The sequence below is a fragment of the Lipotes vexillifer genome, unplaced genomic scaffold, assembly GCF_000442215.2.
Source record: "Lipotes vexillifer unplaced genomic scaffold, Lipotes_vexillifer_v1.1 scaffold42, whole genome shotgun sequence".
In the NCBI taxonomy this organism is placed as follows: domain Eukaryota; kingdom Metazoa; phylum Chordata; class Mammalia; order Artiodactyla; family Lipotidae; genus Lipotes; species Lipotes vexillifer.
In genome coordinates, this window is record NW_006783436.1 from 2,749,426 (window position 1) to 2,757,342 (window position 7,917).

General features: G+C 39.5%; 1 non-coding gene across 1 annotated transcript; it reads right to left on the reverse strand.

The window, feature by feature from the left end:
• Nucleotides 1-5,421: 5,421 nt before the first annotated feature.
• Nucleotides 5,422-5,494, reverse strand: TRNAG-CCC (transfer RNA glycine (anticodon CCC)). Its single transcript has one exon. It is a non-coding gene; the product is annotated as a tRNA-Gly (tRNA).
• Between the last annotated feature and the right edge of the window lie 2,423 nt (nt 5,495-7,917).

Genomic DNA, 7,917 nt, shown 5'->3' on the forward strand with positions numbered 1-7,917 from the left:
AGTACTTATCTCTTGGGGAAGAGGCTAGGGTCTGAGCCAAGGCTATGGTCCCGTAGAACACACTTATTCATTTCTTTCTGCCCCTCTTTCCTCCTCATTCTTACATCTCACCTACAGTTCCTTCCTATGAGTTGTAAACTCAACTGGGCTGCAGCAAGGGAAGAAATTGATAGGCAGCCCTTAGTTAAGTCTCCTCTTCCATAAAGGGAAGATAATAGTGCCTTACTTATGGGGTTGTTATGAAATTCAATCTGTTAATACAGTAAGTCCCCTACATACAAATGGGTTCTGTTCTTAGGGTGACTTTGTAAGCCCAGTTTGTTCATAAGTCCAACACAGTTAGCCTAGGTACCCAACTAACACAACTGGCTATATAGTACTGTACTATAATAGGTTTATAATATTTTTCATACAAATAATACATAAAGAATAAACAAACACAAAAATAAAGAGAACAGGGGACTTCACTGGCAGTCCAGTGGTTAAGAATCCACCCTTCCAATTCAGAGGGAGCGGGTTCGATCCCTGTTCGAGGAACGAGATCCCAAATGCCAGGTGGCGCGACCAAAAAATTAAAAAAAAAATAAAGAAAACATTTAAAATCTTACAGTACAGTACCTTGAAAAGTACAGTAGTACAGTACAATACTTGGCATACAGGGACTGGCATTGAGTGAAGAGGCAAGAAGAGTTACTGACTGGAGGAGGGAGAGGAGGTGGGAAATGGCGGAGCTGAAGGATCGTCAGCAATAAGAGACGGAGTGCCAGCTGCAGTTTCACTCACGCCTGACGTTGATGGCACAGGTTCTGGTCCCTTGCTGGATTCATTCTATCTACCCTCTTGAAAAAATCCCGTGATGTCTGGGTAGTAGCTCTTTTTTTCTCATCATAGATGACACGGTAGCACTGGATTGCATTCTGAACAGCTGCTGCAACCTTCGTGTACCGTTCTACGTTCGGGTCCTGTGCCTCAAAAACTAACAGTGCCTCCTCAAATAAAATCTCTTTGCCATTTCCTGCGTTGTGAATCTCTGTGTTGCTTCAGTTACTTCTTCCTCTTGTCTCTGTCCTTTCTCTGGGCCTCCACTTCCATCAAGTCTTCATTAGTAAGCCCCTCGTGTTGCACAGCAGGGAGTTCAATGAAGTCGTCCTCTTGCAGATCTAGCTTGAAATAAAGATACTCTACAGGATGCATGCATGTGACAATGTACGCCAGACATGTGAACTAACTTACGTGATTGGACATGTGGACACACGTTCGCATCTTTGAAAGTTCACAACTTAAAAGTTCGTATGTAGGGGACCTATGTACATTAAAATATTAAGAACATACTGTAGCTAGTGGGAAGCAGCCACATAACACTGGGAGATCAGCTCGGTGCTTTGTGACCACCTGGGGGGTGGGGTAGGGAGAGCGGGCAGAGAAGCGGGAGGGAGGAGATATGGGGATGTATGTGTGTGTGTGGCTGATTCACTTTGTTGTACAGCGGAGGCTGGCACACCGTTGTAGAGCAATTGTACTCCAATAAAGATGTTAAAAAATAAAATAAAGCTTATGGACTTAAAATATGAAAATAAATAAATGTTATCTGAACTGTCAAAAAAAAAAAGTACATACTGGCTATGACTATTTTACTAGGTAAAATAGTAGTGTTTGACTCTAGGGCCTAGAGTCTAGGGTCTAGAAGCCTTTGACTATTGTAGTCACCATGGCTTTCCCTCATTAATTATTCTCCACACTATAAAGAGCGATCTTTTAAAAATGCAAATCTGACCATGTCATGGTTTTGACATAAAGCCTTCAAGGTTTTCTAGGACTTTGAATAAAGACCTACTAGGCCCTGAATGCTTTTTCTTTTCTTTTTTTTTTAAATGTTGAGCCTTCTTTTAATTTATTTTTTATTTTGGCCGTGTTGGGTCTTCGTTTCTGTGCTAGGGCTTTCTCTAGTTGTGGCAAGCGGGGCCCACTCTTCATCGCGGTGCGTGGGCCTCTCACTGTCGTGGCCTCTGTTGTTGCGGAGCACAGGCTTCAGATGCTCAGGCTCAGTAGTTGTGGCTCATGGGCCTAGTTGCTCCGCGGCATGTGGGATCTTCCCAGACCAGGGCTCGAACCCGTGTCCCCTGCATTAGCAGGCAGATTTTCAACCACTGTGCCACCAGGAAAGCCCTGCTTTCTCTTTCAAAAACTATTTCGCCAATTTAACTCTCTGCCTCTCTTCCTTTCACTTTGTATTTTCTAGGCACACAGATTTTTGAGTGCCATTAAGGTGCCCTACATGATGTGCCTTCTGCCTGAAATATTTCCCTTCTCCCCACTCCCACTTCACCATGTCAGTTCATACTCATTTCCCAGTCCTTGTCAAAAGTGAAGCCTCCTCTGACCTCCTAGTCTAGATTACAGGTCACAGTTTAGAGCACCCTGTACTCTTCCTTCATAGCCACTAATTACAGTTTCTAACTATATATTTGTATGGTTATTATATCATAAGCTCCATGAGGACGGGGACATTGTCCATCTTGTTAGCCATTATAGTCCCCAGGTCCAGCATAGTACTGAACACCTATTAGGTACTCAACCAAAAAATATATTTTTTAATGAATTAGGGTTATATTAGACCAGCAGTCAACACTATTGCCCATAAGCAGATCTGGCCCACTACCTCTTTTTTTTTTTAAATAAATTTATTTATTTATTTTTGGCTGCGTTAGGTCTTGGTTGCTGCGCACAGGCTTTCTGTAGTTGCAGTGAGCAGGGGCTACTGTTCGTTGCTCTGGGCGGGCGTCTCATTGCGGTGGCTTCTCTTGTTGCAGAGCACAGGCTTTAGGCACGTGGGCTTCAGTAGCTGTGGCACATGGGCTTAGTTGCTCTGCAGCATGTGGGATCTTCCCAGACCAGGGCTTGAACCCGTGTTCCCTGCATTGGTAGATGGATTCCTAACCACTGTGCCACCAGGGAAGTCCTCCTCTACCTCTTTTTACATGGCTTGCAAGCCAAGAATGGTTTTTATACTTCTAAATGATTAGGACAAAATAAAAAGAAGAATGATATATCTTGACACATGAAAATTAAATAAAATTACATTTCAGTGTCCATAAATGAAGTTTTATTGAAACATAGCTCTGCATACTCGTTTATGTATTCTCTATGGCCACTTTTGCGCTACAGCAACAGTTGAGTAGTTGTGACAGAGCCCATAGGGCTGCAAAGCCAAAAATATTTATTATCTGGCCCTTTACGGAAAAATTTAGCTGACCCTTTTAAACAATAGTAATTCTGGGCTCTGGGGCACTTTGTGTTCAAAAGCACCTGCAGGTGGCTTTTCTCAATTGTTAACAGTTTGCTTCTGTTGCTGAAACAAGTGATCTATTTATTTTGCTTAGTTGGAAGGATTAATTAAGGAGACTTTCCTTTGTCCTTTGTTTTTCTGCTTTTCTATCAACAGACAGAAGCCCCCAAAGGCTGTCAGTCATATGGTAAACTCCTTTGCCAGTGGTATGATGGTGTAACTATCTTTCCCCCCCAATTAGATTTCCCGGTTTTTCAGATAATTCATGAATTCCTTTCCCAAATGAGATAATGAGTTGATAGGTGGTAACCAGTTTAAATAGAGTGCCTACATTTTCCCTTCAACTTTCCTTCAACTCATAAACAGGGAATGGATTAAAAGATGTTTTCTGTTTTCTTATAAATGGACTATATCCCTTTCCAGTTACAAATTCATACTTACCAGAGCAACACTTTTAAATACACATTAAAATCTAACAAGGTTTTAAGATAGTTTCGAAGTAATTTCCCCATAGTACTGGATAACCATCCCAACAGGGACAGATGAACTGTTCATTCCTTTAAATAATTTAATTTAAAAATCTAATCTGAAAAGTAACCACTGTTTATGCTCTTGGCTGCTGAATTTAAAGATATTTTTAGTGAGTAGACAATATTTTAGAGTAGACAAAGATATTTTAGAGTAGACAAAGAGGATTGTAGTGAATATAGGTGTGTTTTTTTTTGCAGCACCAGGCAGCTTTTGGGATCTCAGTTCCCTGACCAGGGATGGAACCTGGGCCCTGGCAGTGAAAGTAAGGAGTCCTAACCACTGGACCGCCAGGGAATTCCCTAGGTGTCTTTCTTTATATCATGCCTTTTACTTCTGAGAAGTTTTTTGTGAGTGGAAATAGATCTCATTTGAATAATATTCTAAAAATTCTCTCAGAGTAATTCACTTATAAAGTCAGTATTTAATCCTTGATTTATCTCTTTTTTATTAAATTCATATTTTCACACAGTGAATCTATTTAGAATGGAAGTCCCCTTGTAATGATAAAAGGAAAGAAAAATGACAATACTAACATACCAGCAGTAAAATATTTTGGATAAAGTTAAAATCTTATTGATAAAAGTGTCACAATTATGAAGCTCTTAAATGATCTAAAATAGGTATAGAATTTGAATGCAAAATAAATATATTTTATTAATGGAAGATGATCTAATATACATTATCATATATTCCATGAAACAACAAATCAATTATTTGACCAAGTTTAGAAGGTGGTATTTCTAGACCTTTACCATGGCATCAGGTTTCTTCTACAAGTTGCTTAGCCATTATGAGCCATCCCATCATAAAGAATTTATATCTGATTGGGTTGCACGATTTAAAAAAGCACTTTTATATATAAATAAATAAATATATTTAAATATATATATTTGAATTACCCTAACACAAACATTTCTCCATGTGCTGTAGTAGGCGCATTACAATAACTGTGATGCAGGATAGACACTATGATATTCATTGATGGTTATTGGGCACTTAACCTAAATTTTTGGAAGCTTAGAAAATACGTTATATGGGTAAAAAAATTTTTAAAAGAGCACTTGAATTTTTATTGTTTGACTCGTTGACAAACAAGGGGGAACTTTCTAAGGACTAAACAATGGTTCTTAACGAGTGGTAAGTTTCCCAAAAGGAAAGGAGGGAAACTCTGTAAGATATGGTAGATGCAAAAAGGAATTCAGGAAGCATTTTGCAAGGGCCTCCAGTAACAATGAGAGTTTCTCTACAAATATCCTGGCAGGAGGCTAGCAAGTCAATTAGTGATGATGCTCTAACATTTACTCATGGGTAGAGTGAAAATTAACAAAAAGTCACATAGTTTCTCCTCCCCTCCATAAACATTATGGAGGGAAAAAAATCTTAGGAATATTTTCATTTCTAAGCCATCTTTTAAAATAGATGAAAAAGAGCATCAGATCAAGTACTGTGAAATGCAGTGAGTATTCTGGACCCAACTGGGGGTTTGTACAAGTTCTTTTATTTATTTATTTATTTATTTGGTTTCATCGGGTCTTAGTTGCAGCACTTGGGCTCCTTAGTTGTGGCATGGGAACTGTTAGTTGTGACATGCATGTGGGATCTAGTTCCCTGACCAGGGATCGAACCTGGGCCCCCTGCATTGGGAGTGCAGAGTCTTATCCACTGCGCCACCAGGGAAGTCCCCTGTGTAAGTTCTTTATAATGTCAGATTTATTCAGAGGACTTTCATTCTGAAGTTATAACCCTCCCAACCAATGTTTGGTTTTCAGATATTCTTGTTTTATGAAACAACCTTCCCAATTTTTTTTTTTTTTGCGGTACGCGGTCCTCTCACTGTTATGGCCTCTCCCATTGCAGAGCACAGGCTCTGGACGCACAGGCTCAGCGGCCATGGCTCGTGGGCCCAGCTGCTCCGCGGCATGTGGGATCTTCCCGGACCAGGGCACGAACCCGGGTGCCCTGCATCGGCAGGCGGACTCTCAACCACTACGCCATCAGAGAAGCCCCCAATTTTTGGTTTTAAAATATTCTTATTTTATAAAATAATGGGGAGAATAGATAGCGATTTATTTATATTTATACCTTTGCTTCGCAAAATAAAAGAGTTGTTAAACCTATATCAGTTCCCAAAAATTCCTTGCAAATTTTACTGGTCCATGAAATAAAAAAGCCTGGGAACCAGTAATCTCGACTAATTGATGAGATAGATTTACAGTAAAATATTAAGTAATTAGAATATTCCTAGAATAGTGTTCTGGTTAATTAGATTTTCACATTGTAGGTTAACCTGTCTCATCCATGCTCAGTCAATTTGACATACATTTACTGAAAGTCTTCAGTTATGTCAGGCATCATCCTAATCAGAATTTTATATATATACATATATGGTAGAAAAATAATTAAATCAGGGAAAGGGGTGCAATCAGAGAAAGCTTCACAAAAAAGGTAAAGCTTCTTTTGGGTTTGGTTGGGCAGATGGAAGCATCCTCCAGGTGAGCATGGAGGGGAAAGCTATTCTACACAAAGGGACCCACAAGCCCCAAAGCACTGAGGCTTGAAAGAGCAGAATCATTTATATCTAAAGAGCAGCCATTTCAAGTGTCAAATGAAGGAGTGGCCAGAGAATAAATCTGAGAGGTAGCCTGGAGTCGGATTATAAAGTGATTTGTATGTTTTGCTTAGGTGCTTGGACTATATTCAATATGTGCTTGGAGAATCTTCGAAGGGTTTTAAGTAGGAGAGAATTGGAAATCTTTTAAAAAATATATTAGTATCGTTTTTTTTCTGCCTGAGTAAATAGAATATACTGAACATAATTGAACCTTTTACTGATAACTGAAGATCTTTCAGTGATCTTCTCAATGAATATCAGTTCTCATTTTATAAAGGAACACATTGAAATATAGAAGGTATAGGACTTCCTCCTCTTGAGAGACCCAGGAGATATTTTTTGAAGTTTTCTTTATAAAACAAATTACTATGAATGTATTTTGTCTTAATTTGTCTCATTCTTGTTAATGCTAATAAAGGTCTGGGGAAAGATTTTGGTTGACAGCTTTTACTGACTGGATTTTTTCTTATTTTACTATGGAAAATCACTGATTAATAGATGGTATCCACCTACATGCTGAGTGAGGGGTAAAATTGTGCCAGTTATGGGTAGAATTTAGAGAGTGATATTCATCAATTTCCCCCCTATTGTTTACTCAACACATAATAGTTACTATATAAACCTATGGTGAACTGAAAAGAATTTGCAATATACATGGTAACATTTTTTTTCTGAGGAAAACTGAATTACTGGCTTAACTGGTAGTTCTTTGATATGGCTTACCTTTATATATAAACAAAGGGATAATAAGTGATCATAACGTGTGAAATTTCACCTTTAAAAGAGTTTAACAAAGATCTATATACAAGGATGTTGAAAAGCTTTAGTCAAACCGGCACATTGGGGGAATATTTCTTTTTAAAGAATGGGGATCTGGCTTAGAGATGGAAAACAAAGGTAGGAGACATAAAGTCCCTCTGAAAGGAAAAGTGCAAATTGTCAGTTTCTCCAGGGTTAGAACTGTGGCTGTGTTCAATAATACTGAACATTCTTAAGAATGACCTGCATATCCATGCTTGCAGATTTCCTAAATTCTTCTTCAGTGTGAAATACCAATAGCAGTATTAGTACCAGGAGTCTGGGTGTATGGGCTAAAAAGTAATAAGTAATCCTATTGTGGGCAAGTATGAAACAGAGAAAAAAATAATATAAATTATATTTGTAAGGTGATGATCTCAACGTGGTTGGTTAGGTGTGACAAAGAGAATCTAGAGGTTACTGTAGACAGCCTTCTGGAGTTATGAGCCCAGTGTGCTAGTGTAACAAAATAATCTTGGGGCTTCCCTGGTGGCGCAGTGCTTGAGAGTCCGCCTGCCGATGCAGGAGACGCGGGTTCGTGCCCCGTTTCGGGAAGATCCCACATGCCGCGGAGCGGCTGGGCCCGTGAGCCATGGCCACTGAGCCTGCGCGTCCGGAGCCTGTGCTCCGCAAATGGGAGAGGCCACAACAGTGAGAGGCCCGCATAACGCAAGGAAAAAAAAAAAAAAAA